The sequence below is a fragment of the Acipenser ruthenus genome, chromosome 1, assembly GCF_902713425.1.
Source record: "Acipenser ruthenus chromosome 1, fAciRut3.2 maternal haplotype, whole genome shotgun sequence".
NCBI classification, from domain to species: domain Eukaryota; kingdom Metazoa; phylum Chordata; class Actinopteri; order Acipenseriformes; family Acipenseridae; genus Acipenser; species Acipenser ruthenus.
Window position 1 is genome coordinate 37,641,145 of NC_081189.1, and position 20,652 is coordinate 37,661,796.

General features: G+C 39.1%; 1 long non-coding RNA gene across 1 annotated transcript; it reads right to left on the reverse strand.

The window, feature by feature from the left end:
* Positions 1-1,209: 1,209 nt before the first annotated feature.
* LOC131737209 (uncharacterized) lies at positions 1,210-20,593 on the reverse strand. The gene is made up of 3 exons (XR_009328796.1): positions 20,456-20,593; positions 2,215-2,291; positions 1,210-1,648 (listed from the first exon to the last, which is right to left on the reverse strand). It is a non-coding gene; the product is annotated as an uncharacterized LOC131737209 (long non-coding RNA).
* Between the last annotated feature and the right edge of the window lie 59 nt (positions 20,594-20,652).

Here is a 20,652-nt window from a genome sequence, read left to right on the forward strand (position 1 = left end):
AAATTAGGGTCAGAATTGTGCGTAGAAATTAGCTTGGCACTGCAAACTGGTCATGCCATTTTTGTCAACTCCTATTTTTGGAAAGGAGAAAAAATCATGTTGATGTTACAAAATGAAAAACAACTTAGTTGTTTGGTTCTAGTTTTGTGCAATTAAATTAAATCAATTGTTGTTAAAGCAGTATTAATTCTAATCACATATTACTATTGCTTATATTTATATTAAATATATAGTGGGTTAATAATAGTATGCTTTACCGTACCTTGCTGGTCTTTACAATTTTTACAATTTTATGTGTTTACCATGCTTTCACTATGCTTTATTACACTTTGCTATGCTTTTACAATGGGAAACTATTATAAGGGCGGGTTAGTCATGCATTATTTCATACAGCACCATGAGGTATGCAAATTAAGTGTATAATAGTTAACCCTGGCCAGTTGTTTTGGTGAAGAAGCACTCACACAGACAAATTGAATAACAGCATTTTGGTGGAGGTTCAACTGGATTTCAAGTAGATGGTAATTATATACACTTAAGGGACAACAAATGACTGTCATAAAACAATTCAGTGATTTTTAGAACAATGAGGTTTTAGCTGCAAAGTTTAGTAATCTACTCTCTTAAGTTACTGAGTTTTTAAGTGTGATGTTGTAGGTGACTACTTTATTGTACCACATGCATGAAGTCCCCCACCAAAACTTTTTGGGGGAAAAAGGTAAACCTCCACAGAAGAATGAGAACTCATGCTGGTTATGTCTTTTTTACATTCAAAGTCTCAGTGCAAGTACTATATTAAAGTTTTTTTTTCTTCTATTGCAATATAACATTATGTTCCAGATTTGGAGATATATTTCTATTCTTTTTAAATGCAATTTTAAGAAATACTTTTTCTACTACTGATCACTCATTTCCGAGAATTGGTTTATTTTTTATTTTTAACTTTTGGCATTCAAAATAGGGCTCAAGTAGCACTACATACAGTATCTACTTTCAAACACAAAGATACACTGAAGAGACGCATACACAGTGTTGGAGAGGATTGTTTTTATAACCTTTCATAAATCAATGATCGAGCACTGGCACTGATCCACAGCTATTTAAGTTAATGGCATAGACCCCCCAGTGTGTAATGTGCATTTTAAACAGAGGTCAGTATGCTCAGGCATGTCAAGTGAGGAGCCAAAGCAAACATATATATATATTTACAAGGACTAACCCCTACCAGGGTCAATCCAGATAGGGTCAATGCAGACATAAATGCAATAGTTATTTTATTATTTCATGTTTAACCTGTATTACTTGTTTCCAATATAATAGCTTGAGTATGTTTATTGAACCATAACAGATTCATACAAGATGATTGTGAAGGTTATTGGATGACCTTTTACTGACAAAATTTAAAAAAACTAACTCTAGTCTAGTGACTTTATGGACTCAAACTATGAGGTCAAAGCCTGGTCAGTCTAGACTTGAGTGTCACATGAGAAATGCTGAGTAGACACACCACCTGTCTAAGCAGTAGGCAGATATCACTTCACAAAGGTCATACTTGAGCAGCGAAGGAAACAGCCCCAGAAATCAGTTTGATGAAGGAAGTGACCACATCAGCATCCAATCTGAGGGACATGAGAGGTGGGCATTAAACCTGCAGGAAAAAAGGAAGACTGAATGAAAGGCTGTCAATTATTTTTACTGTCCAGAAAATATTGAAGGTACATGAATGACTTTGTATATGCCAGGTATCCATTATCGATGTATATGGGCAATCTTTAATGTTTGTGTACTGTATATTTACAAAAGTGTGTCATTAAGGAATATCTAATATTGTACAAATAGTGTGTTCTTACCTAAATACCTGGTTTAGTAATTTACTCTTACCATGGCCATGAGCCTTAAATTATATATTGGACAAAAACCTTAACTCATACTTTATTTAATAAAGTATTATTCAGATAAGTCTACCTAAAATGTTTATATGAACCCAACCCTTCAGTAAAATTCACTATCAAAAAGTAATCTGAGATTTGGGTTGCGCAGATCCATTAAGGGTTTATGATTCCTTGTCAATGTAGCTTCTAAAGATTTTTATAATTGTAGCATATTGTTTTTTTTATTTTAGGAAGGAAAACAGGATCCAGGTCTAAGAGGAAATAGTTTTGTTATTATCAGACCAATTCTTCTGTCTCAGGGGTAGGTTCAATGAAAACATACAGCCTCTTTTTCATCAGCCATGCGGTTGCTCTTTAATCAATCTTTTAGACATGGGAGGACACGCTCTGAAGACACCACTGTGTAAACAAAATGGGAAAGAAGAAAAAAACTTGTTAGTAAACAATATCAATAAAAACACATACACATCACGCCATTGGAAAATGTGATTGTCAATTCAATGCTGTCTTCTTTCTTTTCCTAAAGGATATTATCTTCAAGTATTTCTCATCCTTGTTAGACAGATTTTTTGGTCTTTAATCCTGGGTTTGTCAATTACAGATGATGTTTCTCTGTACTTGTTGATTATGCTTCAGATACCACACCTTGAAAATCAAGCTATGCAAGCTATTTCACTTAATGTTTTTCCTTCTTTATGCAAGTCAATGTTGTTATAATACTAGAAAACACTAGTGGAGGCTTTGAGTAAATTGTTGATGCTCATAATGCATCAGAGTAGAACAATGCAACATATCTAAGACTTTTGCACAGCAGTATGTATATATGTATAGATATATATATTTACTAGGCATATTCTAGCACATAATGATAGCTGTTTAAAATAATGACATGCTGTACAATTTAGCTGTAGAAACAAAATACAGTTTAAATTGGTGTATCCACAACTGCACTGGTCTTTGAATAAAATTTGCGAAGGGTATCATTGGCAGAGACAAATATTTTGGACAGCCCAATACATTGAACTCACCAAGCTGAAGTGCAACTCACATAGCCAATACTGTCTATATGCCAACAACAGAAACATCCTACAGAAAAGACTTGTTTACGCTTACGAAAGAAAGTGAACAATGGTCTTTTTCAAAGCCTGTTTTGGATTTTCTTGAAATATATATTTAGCCCCTGAACTAAGTTACAGACTCATATAAGGCCACTTTATTTTTAGATTATGTCACATGGCATTGACCTGTGTTGTTAGGTAAGCCTTTTTAAATCAGAAACCATCTTGTTGCATTGGTCTACAGTGTAGCAGATTGGCTTAAGCTGCAGCATGTTTGGATGCAATCCAGCTCCGGTAATTATTAGTTCAAAAAGAATTGAAATTCCTACAATTATTAGTTTTAAACATAATTCAAATTTCGTCAGGGACTTTAGCAAAGATCAAACACCGATCCTGCTTTAATGCTACACACCACCCTTGAAGCTCCATGCATTATGAAAACTGCAAAATAAATAGCAAGAGCTCCTTTGACTTGAATACAAAATTACATTGCACATAGCATACAACTTGCAACAACGATTCTGTACTAATTATGTTTACAGTAAGGAAGTTAAACTAGAAATCCATAGCTATATTCCTAGAGCTTGTTCTTGAAGATGTTGTAACATCTTTTGATGCCTAGGAACTTCAACTTATTTTAGATGTCTGAACTCTTAAACGCTGGCAACCCATTTATTTATTTTAATGCCTTCCATGCTGCTCTGGCTGTTCTCTGACAGTGCAGTCAGATCTGATTCATTCCTGGTTTCTGCCCTTGTTTGCCCTCATATTCACCTAGCAAGATGAAAACAAATCCCTGTCAAGCACCATACTGATAGAAATGACCACTAATGACACACCACAGTGTTCAAGAAGAGTAACAATTATTGTTTAGATAGATAGATTTTTTTACAACTTTACAAAGATTTTTGTCAGTTTTTGATAGATTGTAGCCTAGACCCTTATCTACATTGCCTGCAAGTTTAATTTCATTAGTTCGGGACAAACACCAATCACAACATGTTTTAGTACAAATATTTATTGGGAATAATGCAGAGTATGCAAAATTACATAGAAGTATGTTATATATGCGCATTCATTTGGCATCAAACCTAACTCATTTTGAGGGCTCGCTGCCTGGCCGACGGGACGAGGTGGAGACCCCCAAAAAGAAGCAGGTCTCAATGCCGCGAGTAGTACTGGATATAGCCCACTTGAAGGTTTAGCCAACCTTTAACAAATGATCGTCAGTGCGCAGGAGAGGAAAACAAAACCCCAGTTGGTAAATAAACCTCTGGGAATCCATGGCTGATTCGATTGCCCTTTCTCTGGGCAGGCTACTAACGCTTAAGGACACATTTCTGTAAAAGCATTTTTAAGATCTGTAATATTTGTTCTAATGAAAACTTGGTATTAAGGGACATGAACAAAAGGATGATACTACAGCAGACAAGGATGCTGCAGAGTGGGCAGAAAAATATTAAACAAATTCTCCTTACGTGCTGCCGATTTGAATGGGATGTTGTTGCTATGGAGAACATGCTGGAGCCTGGGGATCATCCAGTCTCTGATGTCAAGTGGAAGAATGAGTGGCCAAGCGGGAGCTGCGGCGGGAAGGAAAGCAAGCTGGTTGCTGTGCTGGGCGACAGGGTAAAGACAAAGGATCCGGTGATGGATCTGGAGAAGCAGACATCTGAGCAGAGAAGGTTGGAGTAGTAAATACTGCCGATCGAAGTTGTCGTGGAGTTGACCCGGGAGGAGCTGGTTGAGCTGGTTGAGTGGATCTCGGCTCCGGGGAAATGGCAAACAGGTCATCATCCGATGAAATGGAATAATCGATGATGTTCTCCATGATGCGTGCATGTACGATGATATCGAAACGCAAATGAGAGGTACGTGAAGAGGGTATTTATAGTGCTAACAATCTTAATTAGCTAAAGTGTAAATTGAATGATTCAATTTGGTGACGCGGAGATTGGTGTCTGACCCTCCTCCCGAACTTTAGTTATAAACTTCATTTTATGCCTGCCATTGGTTGAGGCACAGCACAGAGCTAAATGCAGAGTATCAGGTGAATCTTCTAAGTGAAGCGATTACACACCTAAAACAATATACTCTCCTCTCCTGTTAAATTGAAGCTGCAGTGAACTGGTGCAGCTGTAACAGCTATTAATATATTAATGAATTAACCAAGGTGCCTTATTTACACAATTGGCTAAAACAAACAAATACAGGTGAATTAAATAGAAATCAATACTGAATTGTGCCTGTTTAATTTTGTCCCCACCAGTGGTACTTCTGTCAGCGCATGTGTGGTATTTTAAGTAATGCTTCTGCAGGAGCTGCAATTACCACTGTTCAAATCCAATGAATTACTGAGCCTGGAAAAGAAAATGTATTGTTAGAAGTGGTGGAAATGTAGATATTTCATTTTCAGGTCTCTGTCCTTATATTTCTGCATGTAACACAATTTACCACTCACCTATGCTTAAGTTACCCTTTTCCTTCAGCCACTCTGTCAAGGCTTTTGATGCTTTGGCCATCTCCTTGTCTCTCAGGGTGTATGTCCTTCCTGTTGCAGTTGTTGGCTCAATGATCGTGCTGGTCCATTCGGGTGCAGGAAGTTGATTTCAGCCTCCCGTTTCTTCTGATCAGCAGACACCACCAGCCCAAGCCACCAGTGACTGTCACACTGAACAGTAACATATCCTTTCACTTGGTCAAATGGTAGGACATCCTCTTAGACTGTGATTTATTCTTCTCTGTTTTGTTGACTGGGAGAACTCTTGTACAAGGACTTTTGCTTTAGAAACTGGTTGAAATAAGTAGAGATGCTGTGTGCCAGGAACAGTTCTTACCTTGAAGAATTTTTGCTCCAGAAAATCTTGCTCAGCTTGCCATTGTGCAATCGTGAAGTATGCTACTTCAAGAACAGGAATGTTGTCTTTTTCAAACCTGTACAATTGCTGTGGAGTCTGGATCTGGTCATGGTATTGTTGCTGCAAACTGGCTTTTGTTCCTATTCGTTTAATGGTTCCTCCTACACCATCACAGGGTCTTTTGCCATGAGATGTTGCAAATAAGTTCCACTCTGCTTCAACACCAAAATCTTCCAAGTGCTGGCAAATGTTGAGTACATTTTTACAGTTCTTATATTGCCCAGCACATACGTCAGAGAAGTAATAGATTTTTCTTGGGCGCCTCCCAAATTTGTTCTCCAAGAACCTCAAAAGATGCTTTTGAAAGAGATAAACAGCAACTGTGTCATGAGTTATGCATTCTGATATTTCAACATATGAGATGTGCTCAGAATTCTCATCTTTGTCTCGCCAATAGCAAATAAAGGAATGTATGGTTGCCTGAGAGCTGTTCCAATGGTGTGATTGTGCTTCACCTTGCACGACGAAAGTGACGTTTTCTGCAAAATCACCAACAACTAAGAATTAATTTTCTTGCAGGAGTTCATCCCTCAGCTGTTGATAATATGCAGTCTGCATCTTTGAGATGAAATCATGTCGACGAAGATGTTGGAGATGGCTTGTGAAAGTCTCTATGAACTGATCAACAGGTTCATTGATTGTCTGAAGGGTGGTTCTGTCAGTTGACGTCCACTTCCGATACTCCACTGCGTCCACGAGGCTATCCTGAAAGAGCATTTGTAGATGGCTCTTGAAATCTTCAAGTGATGGACAATTTTCACACTTTCCTAAGTGGCAATCGACTTTAGGTGGGGAACACATGAGATAAGATAAGCAATGCCGATAGTGATTCAATGGCACTTCTGTACTGGCACTCAGTTGTGGAAGCTTAGAACAAACGAACATCAGCTTTACATTCTGGTGTGTTGTGTAGACACACACAGCATGTGTACCGCTACTGCCTGCCAATACACACTCCTTTGGTTTCAGCTCTGCAGATCTGGAGAAGCCAATCTTCATGTCAGGATGCTGTAATTTGTAGAAACGACAGGCCTCTAAAAGATTGCAAAGAACAAGCCGTTTTTGTTGGTGCTCCCTCCTTCACGACTCTTTATTGTAAACAGAAACAAAATCTTTCTTTCCAGCCATGAGTCATCTAACATCTTACTTCTTGTGCAACAATTTTACCATTTGAGCAATCTCCTCTGTTAGCGTTCTCTCCCCCCAATTTTTGGATTTGAATCCGATAGGCATCCCTTCTCTTCCTGTAAAGCCTCTTCCTGCTGTCCTGGACATGTGGTAGGTAGTACCAAACTCAGCAGCAGTCCTCCGTATAGACCACGATATTGGGACAGCTGTCAAAATCTGAACTTGCTGACTTCGACTGATATTTGAATTACATTTTTCCTTCAGCTGGGCCATCATCTCTTGATATGCCTGAGCCTGCTCCTTGATTGTTTCACGGGCTTCCACTTCTGTTTGTGGGAAAACCTTTTTTTAGCTTTCTCTTCATTTCTTCTCTGACCTTCTTTACCTTCTGAGCTGCATATACCTTTTATGACAATTTCCTTCTCTTCAGTGGAAATTCTTGTATTGCCTCCAAGGCTTTGTTTATTTGTGAAATCTCAGGTTCCTTTCCAGCTTCGAAAACTTTGTTGCTTTCAGGTTGTTTGTCTTGAACAGCATGAGGGCTGGATTCTCTGGAACTTGACTCCTTGGGGTTACTTTGTGTTGAACATGATGTTTGGTCTTGGTCAGGAGGACGGTGGGCTAGCAACTTCATACAAGGGTAACATAACTTCTGGCCATACACAAAGTTGAGCTTCTGGTGGTCCTTGACCTGCTTCTTTGTTAAGGTGCGACCTTTAGTGCGGCGCACTCCACAATGCTTTGCAAATTGGGTCACAGCATGCTTTGATGTCTTTAATGCCAAGAAAGTCATTTATGCAACAAATTGTCTTCAATATCAAATACACTGCAAAACTTGCAAGAATTTTAGCTACAAACATTTAATGCCAAGAATGTTAACCTGATAAGTATAATATATAAATGTTTTTTTGGAAGAGTACCAGCTTTAAGGATACACCTTAGTTGAGTTATAGTTGGGTTATCTTGTTTTTCACTTTATAAAGGGCACATTTCAGTATTGATCTGTAGTTAATTCACCTGTGCTACACTTTAGTCACATGTGTTAATAGGCCAAATTGGTGAATTAATTAACATGAAGCTGTTACAGCTGCACCAGCTCACTACAGCTTCAATTTAACAGGCGAATATACTCGATTACAACTAAATATTTTGGTTTAATTGTATTAGGTGTGTAATCGCTTCACTTAGAAGATTCACCTGACACTGCATTCAACTCCCTGCTGTACCTCAACCAATGGCAGGCACAAAATAAAACTTGCAGGAAATGTAGATAAGGGTCTAGGCTACAATCTATCAAACACTGACAAAAATCCAAGGCTACGTGATTTGACCTGGGTGAGGTCAAAAGTCACAGAATCTCACAACATTTTTATCTTACACTTCACAAAGAAAATATTGGGATCTTGCTCCTTAACTAAGTTAATCCAAGTAAGCAATACTGCAAGGTCAACTAAGTTACAATTCCTGTCAACTTTATGTGTCAGGGATGGTATTCAGCATTGTGAAATTATTTGGAACTTGAGGAGGCAGTGCACCCTAGTGGTTAGAAATAAAAACCATACATAATAGTAATTTAAAAAAAAATAAAACTGCCTCAGAACAACACATTATAAATCTTTGTAAATACAACAATAGGGTCAGGCTCCTGAGAACCATACTTACTGCTCTCAATAAAGAAATAATTACTGGTATGCAATGCACATTTCTATAGTTGGAAATGAAATGCAGTAAAGAATACCATTTTAAGCCAATTATTTTTAGCTGATAAAACTCCTTTGGGTACATATCAATTCCTACTACAAATAGGACAGAATGTGGAGCTATATTAATTTGGATTAATTTGACACTTCATTGACACACCAATATCCTCCAATATATATTTATTTATATCTCAACATTTTTATTTCACAGTTAATTTAATTAGACTCTAAGGCCCTGTCCACACTACATAACCAATCTTGATAACCGTACTCAAAAACATTTTAATTAATCCAGCTCAAAGCTTCCACCCTAAAGTACCATTTCATGTTTAGTCGGGCTTAATGCGTACAAACACCATTAAAATAGTTTGGTTACAGTTCCTAGCAGCGCAATGGACTGTGGGACTTAATATGACATTTTCCCAGCATGCACTGTATTTTATGTTTACAACCAGACAAACATGGAGCCCGTGCCCACGGAAGACAGCGCTTCTTAGCATGAACATTATGGCTTTGTATCTTAGTAACACAAGGTACATTTTATCATAATGTCTGCGTTTCGCTTTGAACTTCTCCTTGACCGATTTCATTGCTCCAAAAATCAATGTGCCTTGATTTCGGCATCTGATCACATCGTTCCATGATCCACTATTTTAAAACAAGCCTCAGAAAATGTATACGGTACAGCATTGATTGTCGTTCTCAACTCCTTCAGGTGCCTGTTCTGAGTACTGTGTAATGTTCACACGCCAAAGCATATCAGAAAGCATTTTGGAATATTGGAGGGTACACAAAAAATGTAGTTTGGTATTACAGTGTCCTTACTTCCGACAAAGCGCACTACCTGATGTGATCTGAGGTGGTCTCGAGTCCGGTTCTTGAGTGCGGTATTAAATGAATATGAGTTTAAAGATTTTATTTATGATAATGCAAATGCAAAGAATGTGACCGTATGTGAAGGTTGGCTGGACAACAATGTGGCATCAAACCTGCTTGACCCCCCCCCCCAATTAGTGATTGTAATTAGGATAAGCTCCTGGCAGAGATGGAGGGAAGTGAATGATTAAACACAAGAGAGGGTGAATTACATGGGTATTTATGTATTTTGATAGGTTACAGTTAGATGAGGTAATGTGTAGGGGCCATCCCTCCTCCCAAACTTCAGTTTTATTAAACTTAATTTGGTAACTTGCCAGCTATTTTCTCATAGGTTAAAAAATGCAATTCCTACCTTCAAACACAATCCAGATGGCCTAGCTTGTGCAATAGAGTCCCGGAGTCAAAGTTTAGAATAAATCTTCCCAATGTGTTGCAACAAATCTAGATCATGAAATTCCCTAGTGGCATTGTTGTTGTAAATGATGCCTGTCTGGATGAACCATTAACAGTAAAAATGTGACAAAAAAAAATCTGTTAAAGGATTTGGGGGTCAATTTACTAAGCTTTTGTTATTAAAAGGTAATATTTCTAGACTAGGAATATACAACTGTTTAAAATGCTAAATCATTTACTCCTGTGTGCATGCCAGAGCTGCTTAGTTTTTTTTAAAAGGAAATAATGGGGAAATACTTACTGTGATGCAAAAGGCTTACGTTCTTTCTTCATAATACAATATGCTTTCTATTATCTTGTTCGTGTGGAACCAATCCAGAAAACACAAGTCTTGCTAGGATTGACTTTTATGTTTAATAGCTGTTTTTATTAATGCCTTGTTATTAAATGTTTGTTTCCCCTGAGTAAAGCTAGGGCTAAATGAGAGTCTGATCTCCCCCCCACATGCTAATTAATTTAATTTAGAACATGTTCAGTGAATAATATAAAGCACCACACCATCAACAACACAGTGTTTCAATATATTTTGTTAAAGATTGTTCTTATTTTAAAGGTTTGATAGCCCTTTTTAAGAAGACCCAGGGACATGAACAGTAGCGGACTGGCCATCTGGAGCACCGGGAGAATTCCTGGTGGGCCGGTCGACCTGTGGGCCGGAATATATATATATATGTTCAACTGGGCCGACCCAATGGTCCAATTAATGGGGGGGGGGCTACAAAGTTGAGCGACACGGGGGGTTGGGGGGGTGGTTTAGAAAGTTGAGCGACGCGGGCCAGCCCATCTCTCCCCCCCAGCCCCGGCCCTATGGTCCATTCCTCCCTCTGTGCAGCGGCTGCAGCCCTTAACCCCAGCCCTACTATTTACATTAGTCAGTCCTTGACACAGCACAGCCGCCTTTTATTAATTAAATTCATGATGATTCAGCCTGACTATAAGCTATTGTTTACACTATGTTGCTATATTTATAATCTGTAGCCAAAACAACTATGAATTACAACTGAATTTTAGTGCTAAGTTACTTTTCTCCAGCCCCATTCATGCTATACAAATAAAGGTTTATTATTATTATTCATTCATTCATTTGATCAAATGGTGGGGCTGCTGCTGCGTTTTTGTATTTTGTCAAGATATTGGGCCTTTATAATTAATTAGTTTATTCATTAATTCATATCCAGGTTGAGGTTGATGATAGGCCCAGTTCAGCTGCAGTGGAAGAGAGAGTCAGGGAGAGCCAGGATGCCAACCCAACTTTTGATTATTTCAAGAGACCCAAGTCAGATGACCTAAATGCATTTTTTAGTTTCCACCCTCAACAGAAATCAAAAAACCCTGTGGTGCAGAAGGTTTTCTGTTTTAAAGATGGCACCAATCGAAAGTGGCTGCCATACAGTGAAGAAAGCCATGCTTTATACTGTTCAATTTGTATGGCATTTGCCAAGCCCACCGACAGCAGTATTTTCATGAGTGGAATGACAGATTGGAAACATATTCACCAAAGAGTAGAAGAGCATGACAAGAGCAACATGCACAGAAGTAGTGCTGAGTCGTATGTTTTAAGGGCCTCCAAAGCAGATATTGAAAATCTGCTCAGTGGCAGTCAGATGTCTGCTCATAGAGAGCAGGTTCGCAAGAGGAGGCATGACAATTCAGTATGTGTTCTGTAGAACTCTTATAACAGTGTACAGAGTGTGTGTGTTCTGTAGCACTCTGAAAATAGTACTGCATTAGTGTACAACAATAGCTGTGATGCAGCTAGGTGGTGGTATTAGGGGCTGGTGTGTGAACGTACGTGCGTGCGTCGGCGGGGCGGGGGTGGTGGAGTATCCGAGGGCCGGTTGTGGTGGGCCGGTCTGGGTCAAAGTCCAGGGCTGTTTTTTAGTTCTAATCCGTCCCTGGACATGAATGGTATTTTAACAGCACTTCATGCCTTCTTTTATTAATTACAGAAATAAAAGAAAAAATGAAAACACAAACCTAACTCCCACAAGGAGTACTAACTAAACTTTGAGTGAATTCTTCTTAACTGTCACACTGGACAGCTAAGCTGTTTACCAGTCAGAACACACTTTATATTCAGGTTACAAAACAAACAAAAAAGATTTACACCTTTTTCCCAAAAAAACCCACACAGGTCACTTCACAGTGACAGCCTCTCTCTTCACACCAACTGGAGACTGCCCAGAAAAAACATTGTCCTCTGTTCAAATACCTGCTACAGGCATGTGACAATTAACTAACAGAAAAAATAATGACACCTGTGGTTGTGCAGACACAGCCACACCCCCACCTTTATCTGGCAGGAACAGAAATTAACCCTATCCCTGCCAATCCCCAACACATTTCTTACAGGCAGAGATCTACTCTGCCACATATATATATATGCATGGACACAGTTAGTGATGAACCTAATGATCCTTGTGAACCCGGTCAGACAAACCAGCATAAGAGAGAAAAGAACCTCAACGGGCACAAGCCTGGAGTTAAATGGCCAAGAGCTTGTGAGAAAACTGCATGGGACACAGTAAACACAGATCTCTGCGTTGCATTGGAAAGATTAAGTGGAACAGTTGAAAAGAAGCTGGATAAATTTGGGGACATCATCTACGCATATGGAAGTGAGAGGTTTGGAGTTGAAAAAAGGAAGGAAAAAGTACAAACTATTCCTGGAAAGTCTAGACGGCAGCAAGAGATTGAACGCTTAGTTAGAGAAAGGAGACAGCTGAGGAACCAATGGAGAAGAGCAGAACAAAGTCAGAAGGAGGGACTCATTCTCTTACAAAGGGTCATAAAAGATAAGCTTGCAACATTGCGCAGAGCTGAGCGCCTACGGAAACGCTACAAAAAGAAGGAGCATGCGAGAGCTAACTTTTATAAAGACCCATTCAAATTTGTAAAGAAGTTATTCACCAGTGAGAAGAATGGCACACTAAAAGCATCTAAGGTTGAGCTGGAGAGATATTTGGAGGAAACACATACAGATTCAAAAAGGCAGGAGCCTATGTCAATTCCGTCAGACATCCCACCTATCAATCCACCAGAATACCAATTGGAGGACTGTGCACCTAAGTGGAAAGAAATAGAGCAAGCTGTGAAAAAAGCAAGGGCTTCATCATCTCCAGGGCCTAATGGAGTTCCGTACAGAGTGTACAAGAGTGCTTCAGGAGTTCTACGAATTCTGTGGAAATTGATGAAAGTGGCATGGGAAAAACAGGTTGTACCAAAAGCATGGCGCCGAGCAGGTGGAGTCTTTATACCTAAAGAAAAAGATTCTACAAGCATCAGTCAGTTTCGTCCCATTTCCCTATTAAACGTAGAAGGCAAGATTTTCTTCAGCATTATTGCTCAGAGATTGTCAGCTTACCTATTAAAGAACTGCTTCATTGACACTTCAATACAAAAAGCGGGCATTCCAGGTTTCCCAGGTTGCTTAGAACACATCAATGTGATCTGGCAACAAATTCAATCAGCTAAAAAGGAGAGGAAGGAGCTCCATGTGACATTCCTGGATTTGGCTAATGCATATGGTTCAGTGCCACATGAACTACTTTGGGCAGCATTTGATTTTTTCAGTGTACCGATGACAATAACAAATTTAGTGAAAGCCTATTTTGGAGATTTGCAATTCAGTTTTTCAACTTCAGAATTCAGCACTACATGGCAATGCCTAGAGGTTGGAATAATGGCAGGATGCACCATTTCTCCACTGGCTTTTACCATGGCAATGGAAGTAATCATTAGGGCATCAAAATGGGTAGTAGGAGGAGAGCGCTTGGCTTCTGGAATGCGACTACCACCAATTCGAGCATACATGGATGACATGACAACCATGACTACAACAGTAGCCTGCACTAATCGATTATTGGGCAAATTAACCAATAACATTGAATGGGCACGAATGCAATTCAAGCCCACTAAATCAAGGAGCATCTCTATAATTAAAGGCAAAGTAGTAGATAAAACATTCTTCATTAATGGTGAGGCAATACCAACAGTGTCTGAGAAGCCAGTGAAGAGTCTTGGGAGATGGTACGACGGGGATCTAAAGGACACAGTTCGTGTGGGAGAAGTTAGACAACAAGCAGTGGAAGGGTTGAAGAGCATAGACAGCTGCGCTCTACCAGGTAAACTAAAACTCTGGTGCTTTCAGTTTGGTCTACTGCCGAGGTTGCTGTGGCCACTGACTGTGTACAAGGTTTCTTTGACAACAGTCGAGAAGCTGGAAGCTTTAATCAGTTCATACATCAGGAAATGGTTGGGAGTTCCACGCTGCCTCAGCAGAGTGGGACTTTATGGTAAAGGAATACTGCAGCTACCAGTCTCTGCTCTAACCGAGGAGTTTAAGTGCGCCAAGGTCAGACTGGAAATGACTTTAGTAGAGTCACGCGATAAATGCGTAAGGGAGGCAGCACCTGTGTTGAAAACTGGAAGAAAGTGGGCGGCAAAGAAAGCTGTGGAAGATGCAAAGGCTGCCCTTCGAATTGGTGATATCATGGGGCAAGTTCAGCATGGAAGAGGGGGTCTTGGTTTCAGTTCAACTCCTCCTACATGGCACAAGGCGGCCCCAGCTCAAAGGAGGAAGCTGGTAATCAACGAGGTGCAAAAGCAGGAGGAGAGGATGAGGTGTATAAAGGCCATTTCCCAGGCCAAGCAGGGAGAATGGATGAGATGGGAGAGTGTGGAACAACGCAAGATTGGCTGGAAAGACCTATGGTCAATGGAACAGAGCAGGATCAGTTTCCTCATCAGGTCAACATATGATGTTCTCCCATCACCACAGAACCTAAACCTCTGGGTAGGAGAGGATCCCTCATGTCCTTTGTGTTCATCACCTGCAACATTAAGGCACATTTTGACAGGATGTAAGGTGGCTCTTAGCCAAGGACGGTTTACTTGGCGCCATGACCAGGTGCTGCGATGTTTGGCCTTAGCATTGGAAGACAAGCGTAACATGACCAATAAGTTGTCACCTGTTCCATCAAAACATTACACACAAAAGACAACATTCCTCCGCCCAGGAGAGCAACCACCAAGAAAAGGTGTTAAAACCAATTCTCGCCCAGGACAACTGGAAGCTGCTAGAGACTGGAAAATGCTGGCAGATGTTGGTCAACGGCTTATTTTTCCACCTGAGATTGCCACCACTAACCTTCGACCAGATATTGTCTTGTGGTCTGGATCAGCACGCCTTGTTCACCTGGTAGAGTTAACAGTGCCATGGGAGGATGCTGTAGATGAGGCGTATGAGAGGAAGAAACTGCGGTATGCTCAACTAGCCACTGAAGCGGAACAGCGAGGATGGAGAGTTCGGGTTTACCCAGTGGAAGTGGGTTGTCGAGGATTTGTGGCACACTCTACAACCCGGTTTCTCAGAGACGTCGGATTCAGTGGCCAAGAGTTGCGTCGCACAGTGAAGAACTTATCTGAAGCAGCAGAGAGGAGCAGCAACTGGCTGTGGTTGAGACGGAAAGATTCTGGCTGGGGACAGGTAAGTAAGCTGGGCTGAGTTGAGTGGGGGACGGAGGGGGGTGATGCTGGGACGCCAGAATCACCGTCGAGCCCTCTTGAGGTGTCGTGGGCTAGTCGACGAAACACTGAGGATGGAAGGTGCCCACTTGAAAACCCCAGAGATGTACCCTACTTAGCTCAATCCAGACGGTTGTCATGCTGATGCGCTGGGGAGGCCGCACTTTGGTTGATCCCCGGAGCCAGCATCGCAGCCGTTGTGTGTGCTGATGCGCCAGGGAGGCAAAATAAGCTGATCCCTGGAGCCAGCATTACACTTCAGCCATTAACACCAGACAGAAGGATATCTACATCATCATATGGAAGGAAACGTAAATGGATGGAGACACATATGGATCACATTAGTTTACTGTAAAGCTACGTCTTAGTTGGTGCTTATCTTGGCGAGAGCCGAGTTCAAATCAGCATGAAGTTTTAACATCTACTCTCGTGTAATGGAAATCATAATTATATATATATATATATGCTTAAAGTATGGTATCTGATCTTAAGCCAATTTCTGTTCCTAGCAAGACGTCATATACAGGAACGAATATGTACAAAATCTGACAGGTGTGATTGCAGTTTTTGTAAGTCTTAAGTGTTCATTCAGAGCCAGAAAGAAACAACATTTTACAATTGTTTGTAAAAGGTGACACAATATTTGATGGTCTTGAATAGTTATTTTATATCATCTACATTTTCCTAATATTTAATATTTTACTTTTAATATCTTGTTATGTGTGTTCAGTATGATATGCTGTTGTTGTTCCACTTGGATCATTATTTGCCATGTTTACTAACTTTTACAGCAAAAAATTGCTTCTGAAAAGAAAAAGCCTGTGCACTGCTTATATGTTTTCCCACCTACTGTAACCCAGGATCTGATTCAGCACAGCAATGCATCCTATGTTTCTTGCTTCACCAACAACACCAAGCAGTTCAGACTACATTGACTGCTTGCTGCAGCTTGACTCCTTTTAATTCAGCTAAACCAACTAAACTTGTTAAGATTAGTTACATTTCTCAGCAGAAAGGTGCCTGACAAATCAAAGATGAACAAGGTAAAACTTGGTTTTAAATATTATCTTTTTTAAAAAAGTGGTTAATTCATGGGTAAATACAAACAAAGTATGTGTTGGCACAAAGTAGTAGACGAGTGGAAAATCAAAAAGAAAACGTTTTGCACTTTTAAAAAATAAATACACAAAATATTGACTTTGGAAAAAGACCTCACATTATCCAGATATTTAAAGTTTACGCACAGTAGCATGGCCCAGATTCATAACCTGAAATCATATCGTTGACCTGAAAAAGTAAAGTAAGTGTTCTACATTTCTCATGCTCTAGTTCAGGTTGGGCATAAACCCAACTCTGCTGTAGTTTCACTTGGAAGTCAGGCTTAAAAGCAATTCTGAAATAAGACGGGGCATTCACCTTCACCGACCAAGTTACCGACGATGACAAACACTCACCTAAACACCACCAGACAAAGGATTTCTCCTTCCATGTGGCTGGAGCCTAATTAACAGTCAATCATTCACTTAAGGCTCCAGCCACATCCTCACATGTATTATTATTTTATTATTTGTTTATTTAGCAGACGCCTTTATCCAATGCGACTTACAGAGACTAGGGTGTGTGAACTATGCATCAGCTGCATTGTCACTTACAACTACGTCTCACCTGAAAGACGGAGCACAAGGAGGTTAAGTGACTTGCTCAAGGTCACACAATGAGTCAGTGGCTGAGGTGGGATTTGAACCGGGCACCTCGTGGTTACAAGCCCTTTTCTTTAACCACTGGACCACACAGCCTCCTGGGAGGGATGATTTTTAGCCACTCTCTGTCAACCCAATATATATAAATTTCTACATTTCGGGTTTTCGCCCTGCCACAATGTCCTTTACTGTAACACTAATGTAAAAATGCTGTAGACCTGTGTTACGCTTTTGTTGAGATCATCTGAATATACTACAGAGCACAGGTTCAGGTCATGGTGTCATACACCAAGCAGGAAACGCCCAGAGTGAATTGTCTGTATTTTAAGAGTAGCGTCCAAAAGGGAAGCCTAATACAAATGACATGCTGTGGTTTGTGAGAATTATTGAAGAGTCATGGTAATCCTGCTGTATGTACTGTAATATAGTTTTTCAAAGTGTTCAATTCGTTTGTCATTTATAACTAGGTGTAGTATTAGATTTGACAGTACCTCTATAAACCAGCATGTTTTACTATACATTATTGGATGCTGTAATTCTGATTACAAATGCTCTGTTGGCGAGTGACTGCAAGTAACATATTTTACAGTCTGTCAACATTGTATGAAAGATATTTCATACAGATATATTTAGCTGTTGTATAATGACATTAGTTCTTCATACGATTATCATTTGTAATAAAATAAAAAAGTGATAGTCTACAAATTTTATTTGTGGAACTTGATTCATATATCCGTACTTCACATTTATAAATATTGTAAAAGTATTGGAAAGAAAAAACATGAAATCCATTTATCCAAATATGTACTGCAAAGTACGGTGGTCTCCTAAGTCCAAAGAACAACGCACATTTATCCTGTGTAGCCTTAAGCGTTTTACACTTAAAATAAAAAGCATTTTAAGATTTGTTCAACTAAATATTTTGTGTAAAAGGACAATGTTAAATATAAACCAATTCAGAGTAGAATTTGTGTTTTTTTTTTTTTTTTCTGAGGTGAAGGCTTTTAAGAAAAATGTGTGCTTTTACGATCATACATTCCGAGCTAATACAGTCATAAGTTCAAATGTATGGTTTACAAAAGGTAAAAAAATAAAAACAAGTTGACCTCAACTAAGACTGACTACTGAGTGCTGTTATTATTTATTCATTTGCCAGACTGCTTTGTCCAAGGCAATTCACACAAGAATGTAGTAAATACAAAAATAAAGAAAAATTTATGGTGCAGTTACCTAGCATGGAGTGGTAAAACAACAAAATAATGCAACAACTTATATAGTAAAATAAGGGATTACACAACAACACACGAAAAGCTGGAAGTCCATACCAGCAAGCTGAGAGAAAACCAATAATAAAAGTAAACGTAGATTGAACACTGATTAAATTTGACACTGAACATTTAAACTTCAGAAATTAGGTTTAAAGTTGAACATTTTTATTACAATAAAAATATGAAGGGACACAGAATCACATTCTTTCTACATGAACTAGCAGTTTTATACAACTTATTGTAGCCAACTATATAATTAATACATTTTTGTGACTGTTTTATTTGTCATTTTTTTTACACTACATAACACATTGTATTTTTCTAATGATACATAACATTTCTAAACAAATAAAATAATAGTAACCAGGTTTTTCTCATCTTATTTTACAGATATTTGAGTTTGCACCACACGTGTCAGTTCAAAGGTGTGTTTTTTATTTGCTTTTTTTTTTATTTAAGAAGTATACAACTGTATGCATTTGACTTAAAGACTGCTATAATGAGTCATTCAAAATTACAATCAAACTGGACAAATCATAGATCAGCATTTTACAGACATTCTTGTGCATTCTTTTTCAGAAGCAGTACATAAAAATCCAGTTTCGGAAACAGCCTCAGAAGAAGAAACTGACTTTGGTACTCCAAGGACGGGAATGGTATGAGACAGCAGCGCGCTGATGCCAGACACATTATATATATATATATATATATATATATATATATATATATATATATAAAAGCTAAAATACACAACAATGTGATATTGCAACGTTATTCATTACACTGCACATATGTGGCACATTCTTTGGCTGGGACCAAATCAAAACTTTGACAACCCACTAATTGCACTTAACAAAACTGTATTTAATAGTGTTTTCTTTTTATGAGTAGAAGAAATAAGATACTTACAAAAAAAAAGAAAACACTATTAAATACAGTTTTGTTAAATGCGATTAGCGGGTCGTCAAAGTTTTGATTTGGTCCCAGCCTTTGTCAACTATCTTCTATTTCTGTGTGTGTACATTATATATATATATATATATATATATATATATATATATATATATATATATATATATATATATATATATATATATAACTTCTTGATCTCCGTTTTTCTTTTGATAATGAAATATGTTATTAATTTAGTGCTGGCTTTCTGGTGTTTTTGTGATCTCTCGTGTGTACCACAAACATCATTCTTGCTCCCATGCCCCACCATTAAAATAAACGTCCTGCATAGTTTACAGAAAGTATGCTTTTTTCGAATGGTGCTTAGGATTGTGTGAGAATATGCTCTTGTCCAACAAGCTTGAAATTTGCATCAATATATTTTTATTTATTTTTACCGGGAGGCGTAGCCATCGTGAAGTTTGTGAGCTTGCCTTACGCACTCAATACATGCCTGCCACAGGGCTCCCCTGGGTCCTAAACCCTGTTAGGTAAGTATCACAGACCGTGCATGACTTTTGCAGAAATTAAATGTTTACTGACATAAAGAGGTTTAAGAGTTGAATTTTTAGCAAAATACAGGAGAAAATTTGTCCCGGGAATTGTCCCGGAGAAGTGTCCAAAAAACAGTGTAGTCCTTGCAAATAAAGCAGAGTTGACAGGGCTGTTTACATACACTGTACAGTGATTAGGATATAGGCTGGAATATGCAAAGTACCAGGTTTGGATTCAAGACTCTGCCTGTGCATTGGGTTACTTCGCCCTGTCGATCCCCACTACTGTGGTAAGAACACCAACACCCATTGGAACAGTTCAAAATGTATGTGCAAGCTTTTGCCTTGTGGGTTCATCTACAGGCTTATCTAATATTCCAATGTTATAGTGTAGATCACCATCTGGAGCAATTGATAGGGCAGTACAAACGCAGTGTTAAAAGGGTTTTAAAGAAAACAACAGAACTTGTTTGTAGAGCAGCACTTACCTTGCATCTCTGGTGGCCTGGCTTTGGTGTTCTCGATCCAAAATCAATTTGCAGTCTCTGCTTGAGAGAGACCCAGGACTGAATGGCATATGGGGTCATGATTGAGATGCTCTGCCGGAATATGAGGGTAGGTTCTTATGGTGTCTGCTGGTACTGTGTCTGACTGTTGCCAAAGTGCACTGTATCTCACCTTTCAG